The sequence below is a fragment of the Chironomus tepperi genome, unplaced genomic scaffold (genome assembly GCF_022539635.2).
Source record: "Chironomus tepperi strain 1889 unplaced genomic scaffold, CSIRO-AGI_Ctep_v1 contig_461, whole genome shotgun sequence".
Classification (NCBI taxonomy): Eukaryota; Metazoa; Arthropoda; class Insecta; order Diptera; family Chironomidae; genus Chironomus; species Chironomus tepperi.
The window spans coordinates 232641-243626 of NW_027226583.1; positions in this window are offsets into that span (position 1 = coordinate 232641).

A 10986-nucleotide genomic window follows, 5' to 3' on the forward strand; every position below is an offset into this window, starting at 1 on the left:
ACCTTTAAGCTGAATTTGAAAGATTTTTTTAAGGAAATTTTGCTTTGCATTGCCTTTGCAAAGTTTGTCTTTTTTAAAGTAAAAAGCAAGATATCAACACTGGATTAATCCTGCATGAACAGGCATATCTGTCTTAATTTCAATTTAAGATTCGAAGCGATCGTTTACTTATTGTGGACTAGGAAATAGCAGCTAAATCTTGCCTAATCTTAAATTCAAAGGAACCAAATTCAAGATTCGATTTATATCTAGTCAATTGCCGGAGTGACGCCAGAGTAACGCCAGATTCTGGAACAATTAACCAACTTGTCTAATTTTGATACTTATTAATTCTAGATTTATGTCGGACTTTATAGATCTCTCCAACCAATTTCAGAACATTAAAACTTTACAACTAGAATAAAATTTAATAACATATAATTTAAATTTTGTACACTCAAAATCGTATGTCCCACATCAATTTGTTTAGCATCATTATTAAAAAAAAGTTATAATTGAGAGTTAATGACATTTAATTTTTGCCGCTAGCGAACAAACGTAAATTAAAATTATAAGATATATCCAACTAATTGGTATTTCATGTGTGAGAATTTCAACACTAGTTTTCAACTTTTTTCTACTTCTTCTATCGGTTTTTGTATTGTTTAGACAGTTATAATTTTCTGTCAAACATAAAGACTCACCTAGTAATTTATGAGCAGTTTTCAATAAGCAATTTACTAAATTCCTCATTCTTATTAAGCATGTTTTTTTTTTTTTGAGGATGTTCACATGACCTAATTTCTACATCCACAAAAAAATAATTTTCTTTGTTGTTCCTACAACAAAGGAAATATTTTTTTTTTCATCATCATCCATCAAATGAAGTGAAAGAACTGCACGTTAAAAACAGCGACAGATGATAACCGCATTTTGATATGCATGTGTGAAATGGAAGAGAAGGTAATTTGTATAACTGAATAATGATGGACAGGCAATAAAGGCAAAGGGAGTAGCAAATGTAATAATACGAAACTCATCATCATCAACATGAAAATCGAATAACAGACAAAATCTGCTATTAATTTGCATTTATCGTTTCGCTCTCTTATGTTTTTTGGCATGCAATCGACAGTTAAGGGAATAACGAGGATTTTTTCTCATTGCCAATTTTTTTTTTAGGTTTTAAAGTAATTTGTAGCTAGAGATTTGAGGTATGAGACTTTTTTTGGAGGTCATTTTGGAGGGACACAGATTTTAGAAAGTAATTTAAGAGCATTTTTCGACTATTTTCAAGGATAATAAGCTTTCACAGAAAGAAGAGCTCGAAATCGACTCGGATTTAGCCAGCAAAAGAGTCGGATGAAAAACTCTCCAGAAAAGCCTCCCTGGCAGACAAAAGCGTGCTCTCAAGAGCAGAATAAGGTATGAGCAACAGTCAAGAGCATGCTCATATAGTCTATTTAAATGGAGCAAGTTCTCGAGATCACGCTCTTTGCCTGTTAGGAATACGATACAGAAATAAATGATCCACGCTATTTTAACTCCTAAATGAAGCAGAATTTCATTGAATTTGGATAGAATTATTAAAACTAAAGCGAAAAGTAATAATTTCTGAGCATAAATCCACGTGTTTTTTAAAATCCGCCATCTTAAATTATCAATTTTTTATTTAAATCTTGATTTTTATGAGAATTAAGACTAGAAAGTGCTTTTAAATGATTACTAATCGACTTTTGCCACTTTTTTAACGACAAATTAATAAGATTAATCGTGATTTGACTGCTTATGACTGTTTAATTTACAAAATAAAACGTGAAGTGAGACAAACGTCCGCCATTTTGAATTTAATATTAAATTTCATACAATTCTCTCTCGGAAAGGATCCCTAATAGACAAATAGCTGGTATGCTAAGAACGACGCTCACGAGTATGGTCATCTAGTGTATTTAGGGTGAGAAAGCTCTCAAGACCATGCTCATTGCCTATTATGGATACGGCTTAAAAATACTTGAAAATGTGGCCTTATGTCCGCCTGATTCTTGACTGAGTTCGAATTTTATCGAATCCGGACTAACACTAGAGTCATGCAGGCCTTTGGTATGATTTTCGTCCATTACAAAGCATTGTTCCCTACGAGTAGGAATTTAATGCGCCTCAAAAAAACCGAGATCGAATTTAATCAAATCCAAATTGCAACTAGAGTCATGGAAAACTAAGGAATGACTTTCGTTCATTTCTACGGTGTCTGCCTTGAAATTTTATTCTATTTCTCAACACCATATATCCAATGCGCCTCAAAAGAACTGCAATTCATTACCACCTTTACACAAACTTTTTTTCTCTCTTTCCAAAATTGGCAATGTGCATGATGATAAACTGTATCTTTGACTGTCATTAACTTTTCTCTTTGGCATATAAAAATAAGTTTACCTTCCCTTCATTCAATTCCTTTCTCTATACTTTTCGTTATTTTACTCTTTTTTTTTCAAAAAATATAAAAATTTATAGTCATTAAATTAACAAATGTAAAATGGAAACAGCAAGAACATTTCATGATAAATTGGAATCAATTTGTTTTAAACTTGTTATTTTCATCAATTACTCTTTTATTTGCAAAAAAGCATGTTTCTAGAGGTTAATAATAGAAAAAATGTATATACGATGAGAATTGAGAAATCATTTATTTTAAATTGTCATTTATGAATCGATTGGCTGAGTCCGGAACCTTGGGAAAGAATTTTCGAGACACTGAAATTGAACAAAAACAGAAAAAAAATTGATTATTAAGTTGCTGAATAGTTTTTATGGAAATTAATTAGGTATATCGAATAAAATTTAATTCTGCAGAGGAAGTTGAGGCTGTGAAGGTCTTGTTGTTGATTTTTTTTGACAGACATGATTGAGTTAATTAATTATTTTTAATGAGTTTATTGATTTTTGTGTTTGGGTGATTTAATAAAATTCTTGTGAATTATTGATGCTATTAATATAAATAATTTGAGGTATTTTGTTAATTATTGGCAATGATTTACAGCAGGAACTTGAAGATTGATTTCAGTTTGGTGAATTTTTCATGCTAGAACAGCTGTGGGGAACGTTTTTTGAGGCACGACACGGATTTGGACACCAGACTTTGGTGGAGAATCCAGCACCAGACTTGCGTTACTCTAGCTTGGTGGAGAATCCGGCACCAGACTTGCGTTACTCTAGCTTGGTGGAAAATCCGGCACCAGATTTGCGTTACTCTAGCTTGATGGAGAATCCGGCACCAAACCTGCTTTACTCTAGCTTGATGGAGAATCCAACGCCAGACTTGTGTTACTCTAGCTTGGTGGAGAATCCGGCACCAGACTTGCGTTACTCTAGCTTGGTGGAGAATCCGGCACCAGACTTGCGTTACTCTAGCTTGGTGGAGAATCCGGCACCAGACTTGCGTTACTCTAGCTTGGTGGAGAATCCGGCACCAGACTTGCGTTACTCTAGCTTGGTGGAGAATCCGGCACCAGACTTGGGTTACTCTAACTTGGTGGAGAATCCGGCACCAGACTTGCGTTACTCTAGCTTGGTGGAGAATCCGGAACCAGACTTGGGTTACTCTAGCTTGGTGGAGAATCCGGCACCAGACTTGCGTTACTCTAGCTTGGTGGAGAATTCGGCACCAGACTTGCGTTACTCTAGCTTTGTGGAGAATCCAGCACCAGAATTGCATTACTCTAGCTTGGTGGAGAATCTGGAACCAGACTTGCATTACTCTAGTTTGGTAGAGAATCCGGCACCAATTTAGAGTCAGACATTCAAAGTTTCTGATTTCTTCAATCTTAAAACCCACTAAGTTCTCAAAATTAACCCCAAAAATCGATTCCATCATTAAAAATCCACTCATCTCCACACCACAATCCAAACCTCTAAATAAGTGCCTACCTTAAAATTCAATCCCATTTCCATAACATTATTAATTATTCATTATATATCTTACATGCCTAAATACTTATCTAAAATTAGAAAATGTTTCTTATGAAAGTTAATAAAGTAATTAACTAAAGACATTTAACTTGACATTTACAACAAGCCGCAATTCAATTATGCATGTATGTACTTTGCATATATGCTATGGTACTTAATAGACGATACGAGATTATTAATAAGGAAAAAAAAAATTGCTACACTTATCATTTAATACTTTGTTGCAAGAGCTATTAAGTTAATAATCAAGGGGGATGAATGTTCTTTTCAATATGTATGATGGGAAATGGATGCAAGATGTGTGGGAACGGAAGTTGGTTTGGTTGAGAATGTTGTGGATTTTTTTTTAAAAAAGGGAATGACACTGGGTTATGTTGAAGCAAGTCAAAGCTCGAAATTGACGGAAACTGATTCCAGGAACTGGTATATTGGAGTTGATGTTGATCCCGGTTTATATCCCGGTCAGGTATAAGACGTTGGATCAACTAACCAAGTAATGCTTTTCGATGACATTTGTCATCTTCAGATGGGCCGGCTTGAGTCCAACTTGGTGTCAAATTCAGTTTAAATCCCACACAGCATCATGCAAGTAACACACCGGCCTGATCCCAGAAGTTTGATCGATTTACCGACTTGTGCTATTCTGGCATGTCAACGGCAAGGCTTGAGGGCGAGTAGAAGGTCCCCTGGAAGCTCAATTTTAACAGCAAACTATGAAATTTGCCTTCAAATCCACACAACTTTTGATTTATTCCACCAATTAATTCAAGCCAAAATTCAATTAACTTTACCTTCCACAAAAATCCACAACTAAACTTTCTCATACTAAAAATTTCACATTAACGTTAATCTTTCTCCCTTCAAGCCATATCCCAAAAAATTACTAAAGTGCTTTAAACGGTAGCTAAAAAACAGCCAATTTAATATTCATAATTACATTCCCGTCTTTAGCTTATTAAGTCAATAAATTACTTCAATTTTTTTCCCTCATTTTTACTTTCTTAATCACCAAACGATAAAGTCATAAAAACCATTAAACTTTCCAAAAGATTAAAAAGTTTCCAAACCTGTCTTACTGATATCATATCTTTAAACATTATAGAATGTAGACATGCGGTTGCAATGGCATTTTACTGAAACATTTAAGTATACCCGAGTGATATAGATGAAAAAGGCAACGTGACTGAGCTTTAAAGGCTCTACCTTACTAACTTTCTTGGCTAGGGCGCACGAGGGCATATTGTCGTGCATAGGAAATATGTAAAGACAGCTCAATCTCCTAACAGACAAAGGTCGCCGCATTTAGGTGCCATAGTGGTTTTTCTGAACCATTAAAGCATGCTGTTTGCTTGCTAGGGATCCTGGCTCGTAGCACGCGTCTCTCAAACACACTTAGTGTGTCCTCATCCACTTGTTTTGAGTTCCAGGTTTATGGCTCAGAAATCCGAACAAACAACGAACATGCTCATGAGTATGATCACAAAATGGAGCATGCTTAATTATATTGATTGATCATTTAGATATGTACGTAAAGTCATAATGACGCTCATTTAGGAGAGCATGCTCATTGTTTGCTAGGGATAGCGCAATGTCCCGGATAAGGGTCTTGTACAACCTAACTCTGGTTCCTCTTGGCATGCTCTTTGATGCTAAGAGGTGCTTAAACCTCTTTTATTAACACTATATGGAATAAATCAATTTTTGGTCATATGGACGCCAAATGTAGAATTAGGGAAACCAAAATGGAAAATTGGGGAAGCCGAAGACTGACTCCGAAGCTGACCAAATGTCAAGTGTATATTTTCTCGTGGAATTCCCTGATATCGCTAAATGCACCGCTGACGGCCGAGCTATGTGCCTGAATAAGTACAATAAATGACAGATTAACAGCCTATCCAAACCACATTGTCTGAAAGGTGGCAACACCACAATCAAGCTAGAGATTGTAAGGCTTTCAATCGACCATTTCCAGAATCAACTTGTGCAATGAAAGCAACTTGAACTAAATATGGACGACAAAACAAATGGAGTCGCTCGGGATTTTAAAACTTTTATATTATGCATATGTGAATATTATCTCGATACATGCATAATAGCTTGGGATTATGAAGCATTAAAAAGAAGTTCATAATCAATTTTAATTGTTCATAATTTTCATCGCAATTCCCTCCCTAATAACCCTCCTTTTAGCGATTCGATATGTATTAAAGTTTTTGATGATGTTCAAATAAATATTCGTGTAAATTCCACAGACAGTTCCAATTGCACATAAATTATACGAAAATTTTTATGTAATTTATGCGTATTATTATGCTTATTGCCATAATTCCGAAAAAAGGCATTGAAATAAAATAAAAAAATTTCTACTAACTTCCATTTACGATTCGTTTCACATTATTTGCAGTTACTCACAATTTCATATTATTATTATTATTAACGAATTGCACATGTGGTGCACGTAGAAAAAAAAAATCTTATAATTGCCTGTAAAAAAATATTAAATTATTCGTTCTCAAGTGCACATTATCGATAAAAGTACACTTGTGCCAATTGCTCTCTATATCGCCCCTTCCCTTTTTTGTGCCGGGGCTCTTTCTTGTCGAATGAATTTGAAATGCTCTTATAAAAATTTATTATTAATAATAATGATGATAAAATAAATTTTGCAATAAATTACAAATGTTGAGACATTAAATTAAATTGGAAATAAAAATTGTGAATTTTGTGATAATAATTAAAGGGAATTGAATTTAATTTTTTGGGCGCTTTTGGGTATTGGAACTGATCTTATAATATGAGTGCAATGAAAATTTTTGGTTATCAAGTCATTAATAAGTAGACTGAATCAATAGTTTGGGAAAAATACGTTTATAGTCCAATGGTTAGGCAACAGAGTTGAAGATTGCTATTACTGGACTGCCTCAGGTTCGATTCTTAAAAAGGGTTAGAAAACTACTAGTTTAGTTAACGAAAATATACTAGATATGGTCTGTTTGGAGCTTACTTCCTTACTTCCTTGGTGAAAGTCACACCAGAGTCCATTGTCGACTCGACTAGACTTCGAGCTCTGATTTAGAGTTCCTCAATAAAGTTCCTCAATATACAGATCAAGATAAGTCTTTAACCAGATAAATTCTGCCTGTTCCTAATTATTAGCACTTTTGCATCGTTGCTCACACAGTATAGAATAGAATATAATGTTGGGTTCGCTTATAGCAACGGCACTGCGATCGATGATCTGTTGTACCATCCCAAATTCTCTACAAAATACCTTTGTCCTTGATGAAGTCAACAATATCCAAATAGAACTGTCCTCAACAACCGCAAAGTCCTCACACAGTAATCCCATGGGCTTTTTGGTGCATTAATTTACCCTTAGGTTGATTTTTGGGGTTGTCACCGTCCAAACAGAGTTATCTGGGAAGGATTACAATCTACCTGTTCAAGGACAGTAATGTATTGAGTGCTCTGCTCAATTGCATCCCATAGTCACACCGACACTGTGCCGGATTCTGAGTCAATTCACTACCAGACTTGTGCTATTTAGGTAAGCTTCATCTTAGCAACAAAAAGCCATTAAGCATGCTCATAAATATCGCCATTAAAGACCATATATCTTTGATAATAAAAAGTGAATGCGCATTAGAATCAGCTATAAAACTAAATTCATCAATTAAAAGCAATAAAATGCGTTCCATTCCCACAATAAAATGATATAATATTGACTTTCCAACTAGTTTTTTTTGTTTTATTATCGCAACCGTAAAAGTTTAATTTTGCTGCTTTAATTTTTATAGCTTTAAAGTTTTTATTGTGAAACTTCAGTGCAGTTTCTTGCTGATTCACAAGAGTGCGTATATTGAAATATCAATTTCATATTAAAGCCTGACTAAGTAATAATTAAATAGCTTAAGTGATTATTTTGTTATTGCGAGAAAAAAAAAAAACTAAGTCGGTAAAGCCGTTAATTAACATTGGAAGTGTTGGACATGTCATAATGCATAACGATACGGCATAAAAATTTTATAATCATATAATCACGCGCTTTGTGTATTATGTCTCTGATTTCCGTCCCACATTTTTATATTTTCCTCCTCATTTAGTCATGTTTATCTATATACGTGGATCAAGACATATGTCTATGACTTTCTTGTTTGCTGCTGCTACTTATAAACCCCATTTTGACGTATTTAATTCACATTTTTTTTTTATTTTTCTCTGGCTTTAATGTCTTTCTAATTACTAATTGAAATTGTATCGAGGCGTTTTACTTGCTGTCGTCTCTTTTGTGAATTTCAATTGCTCATTTTGTAATCGCTCGCATTTGCAGCTAATTTTAAATTTCTTTATAATTACTTGATATTTATGTGCACATTTACGTGACCTTATGTACTAAATTGTATACTGTATTTAATGATAGACTTATTTTTTCTATGAAAAATAATGAAATGATTTTCATTTAATCATAAATTGCGGTGAGCAGCATGTAATAACAACTTTTTTATGATACATGTATTGATAAATTTTATGGTTTTTTGGCGCATTTTGTGAAGCAATTGGAATTGTATATTGTGTGGATCAGAGTGTTGCCGTCTCAAATTCGAGTTTTTCGACATTCGATTGTCGAAAAATTCGAAAATTTCGAACGAATTTCGAAAGAATGTTCTTTGCCTATTGAGAAGTATCTCGAAGAGTCACACCATCCTGAGACTGGATTTTAGAATGATTAGCCGAATTAGCATTCTCGGAAGATAAGCGTCGTAAAAATGACTGAAAACCAGATCCTAGGCCAACCCGGATTTTATCAAGTTTCACCAGGGGTTAGAGTCATGAAGGTTTGGTGCCAGATTTTCGACTAATTTCTGAGCCATGTTCTTTCATAAAATGAGATAAGCTATCAAGGCTAGTCACTTAGTTAGCGTAATTGTAGCAGGAAGCCATACGGACTCACCTTCTGGCCTTGAGTTGGATGTCACCGAGTCACATTGAGCAAAATCTGGATTTTAAGCATTTTTATGACTTGTACTTTCTGGGTTAGTAAACGATATTGTCTTTGGGTTTGGGCTAGTAATGGATTCAAGATGGGACTCCATTTCAAGAGCTTTCTTTCCCCACTAGACAAAGCTCAACTAAATGAGCAAACTCATGAGTATGCACAATCAATTGACTTGAGTATATTCATTTTTGTGGTCATATTCATGATCACGTTCATTGTCTGTTAAGGTTTCTGATAATTGTTAATAAATATTGCTGATTCTTCTAATATCGACAACCTTTTTGACGCCGATGACTGTTACACCATCGACATAAATTACTACCAACTATAAATCATAAAATTACCATCATTAAACCACAAATTATAATCCTTAATAGCACTAAAGGGAAATCTTCAAACGATGCCAACTAAAACATCCAGAAACAAAGTTCCATCTAAGTTACACAAAAGTAGCAATACAAAAAATTCATTCAATCTCACTCTTGAGATTACATCTTTTCGTATTCATAGCGTAACTCCAATATTTCTCGTGAGTTTAGCAACAGAAATAAATTTTCTGTTTTTATTTGTTGACAATTTCATTGTCGTAAGTTAAATACTCGATGTTTCCAAACTGTCTAACAATAAAACATTTATTTGTACACCAAAAATGTAGATCCACAGACCAAAACTATCGCTCGTGCACATAAAAGTATTTTAATATTTTAAAATAGCAAGTTACAGCAAACAATTCATTCATATTGACGTGAAAATATTCAACATTATTTCCGTTAATGGGAATGTACAATATATATACAGCATAGCTGTTGAAGGGTAGCTTTAATAGCCTTTTCTCTACTTTTACGTTAAGCAATCATGCTTGTTTTATTTGTTATAAAATTTTCTTCGCTCATACCTCGACCATGAATAGTTTTTTAAAGCAACTTAGTAGAGGTAAAGTCGCTAATGTCGGAATTTCATCAATTTGTCCGACAGTCTATCTAAGAGTCAGTCTGTCCGACAGTCTATCTAAGAGTCAGTTTGTCCGACAGTCTATCTAAGAGTCAGTCTGTCCGACAGTCTATCTAAGAGTCAGTTTGTCCGACAGTCTATCAAAAAGTCAGTCTGTCCGACAGTCTATCTAAGAGTCAGTCTGTCCGTCAGTCTATCTAAGAGTCAGTCTGTCCGTCAGTCAGTCTGTCCGTCAGTCTGTCCGTCAGTCTGTCCGTCAGTCTGTCCGTCAGTCTGTCCGTCAGTCTGTCCGTCAGTCTGTCCGTCAGTCTGTCCGTCAGTCTGTCCGACAATCTGTCCGTCAGTCTGTCCGTCAGTCTGTCCGTCAGTCTGTCCGTCAGTCTGTCCGTCAGTCTGTCCGTCAGTCTGTCCGTCAGTCTGTCCGTCAGTCTGTCCGTCAGTCTGTCCGTCAGTCTGTCCGTCAGTCTGTCCGTCAGTCTGTCCGTCAGTCTGTCCGTCAGTCTGTCCGTCAGTCTGTCCGTCAGTCTGTCCGTCAGTCTGTCCGTCAGTCTGTCCGTCAATCTGTCCGTCAGTCTGTCCGTCAGTCTGTCCGTCAATTTGTCCGTCATTCTGTCCCTCAGTTTATCTTCCAATCCGTGTTTAATGCGCTATAGTTAGTCACGTCCACAATAGTTTCTGTTGTCAGATATAAATATATAAAATTCATGCACAAAGTAGCAAAATAATCATAAATAAAACTTAATTACTTACATTAGCTCGAAGGAGAGAAAAAAAAAGTATAAAAAAAAACTTTTCACATTAAATTCGGATGTTGATTGCTTGTGCATTCACAGTTTGTACACTTCTTGTTTTGTTTTTGTTTATTTGTTTTTATTTTGTGATGGAAATTGCTCTCTCGACTCACATTCATACATTATTAATGCTCTGCAGTAAGCATTATAGACATTTAAAGAAGAAACAAGAAGGACTGAATTCATTGCAAGTTTAATGTGATTCTCAAAAGACGTTTCATAAATTAGAATGGAAACTTTTTCGTATTGAAAGAAATCCAGCAAGAAATTGTTTTATTTTGCAAATTTTTTATGCTATGGAAA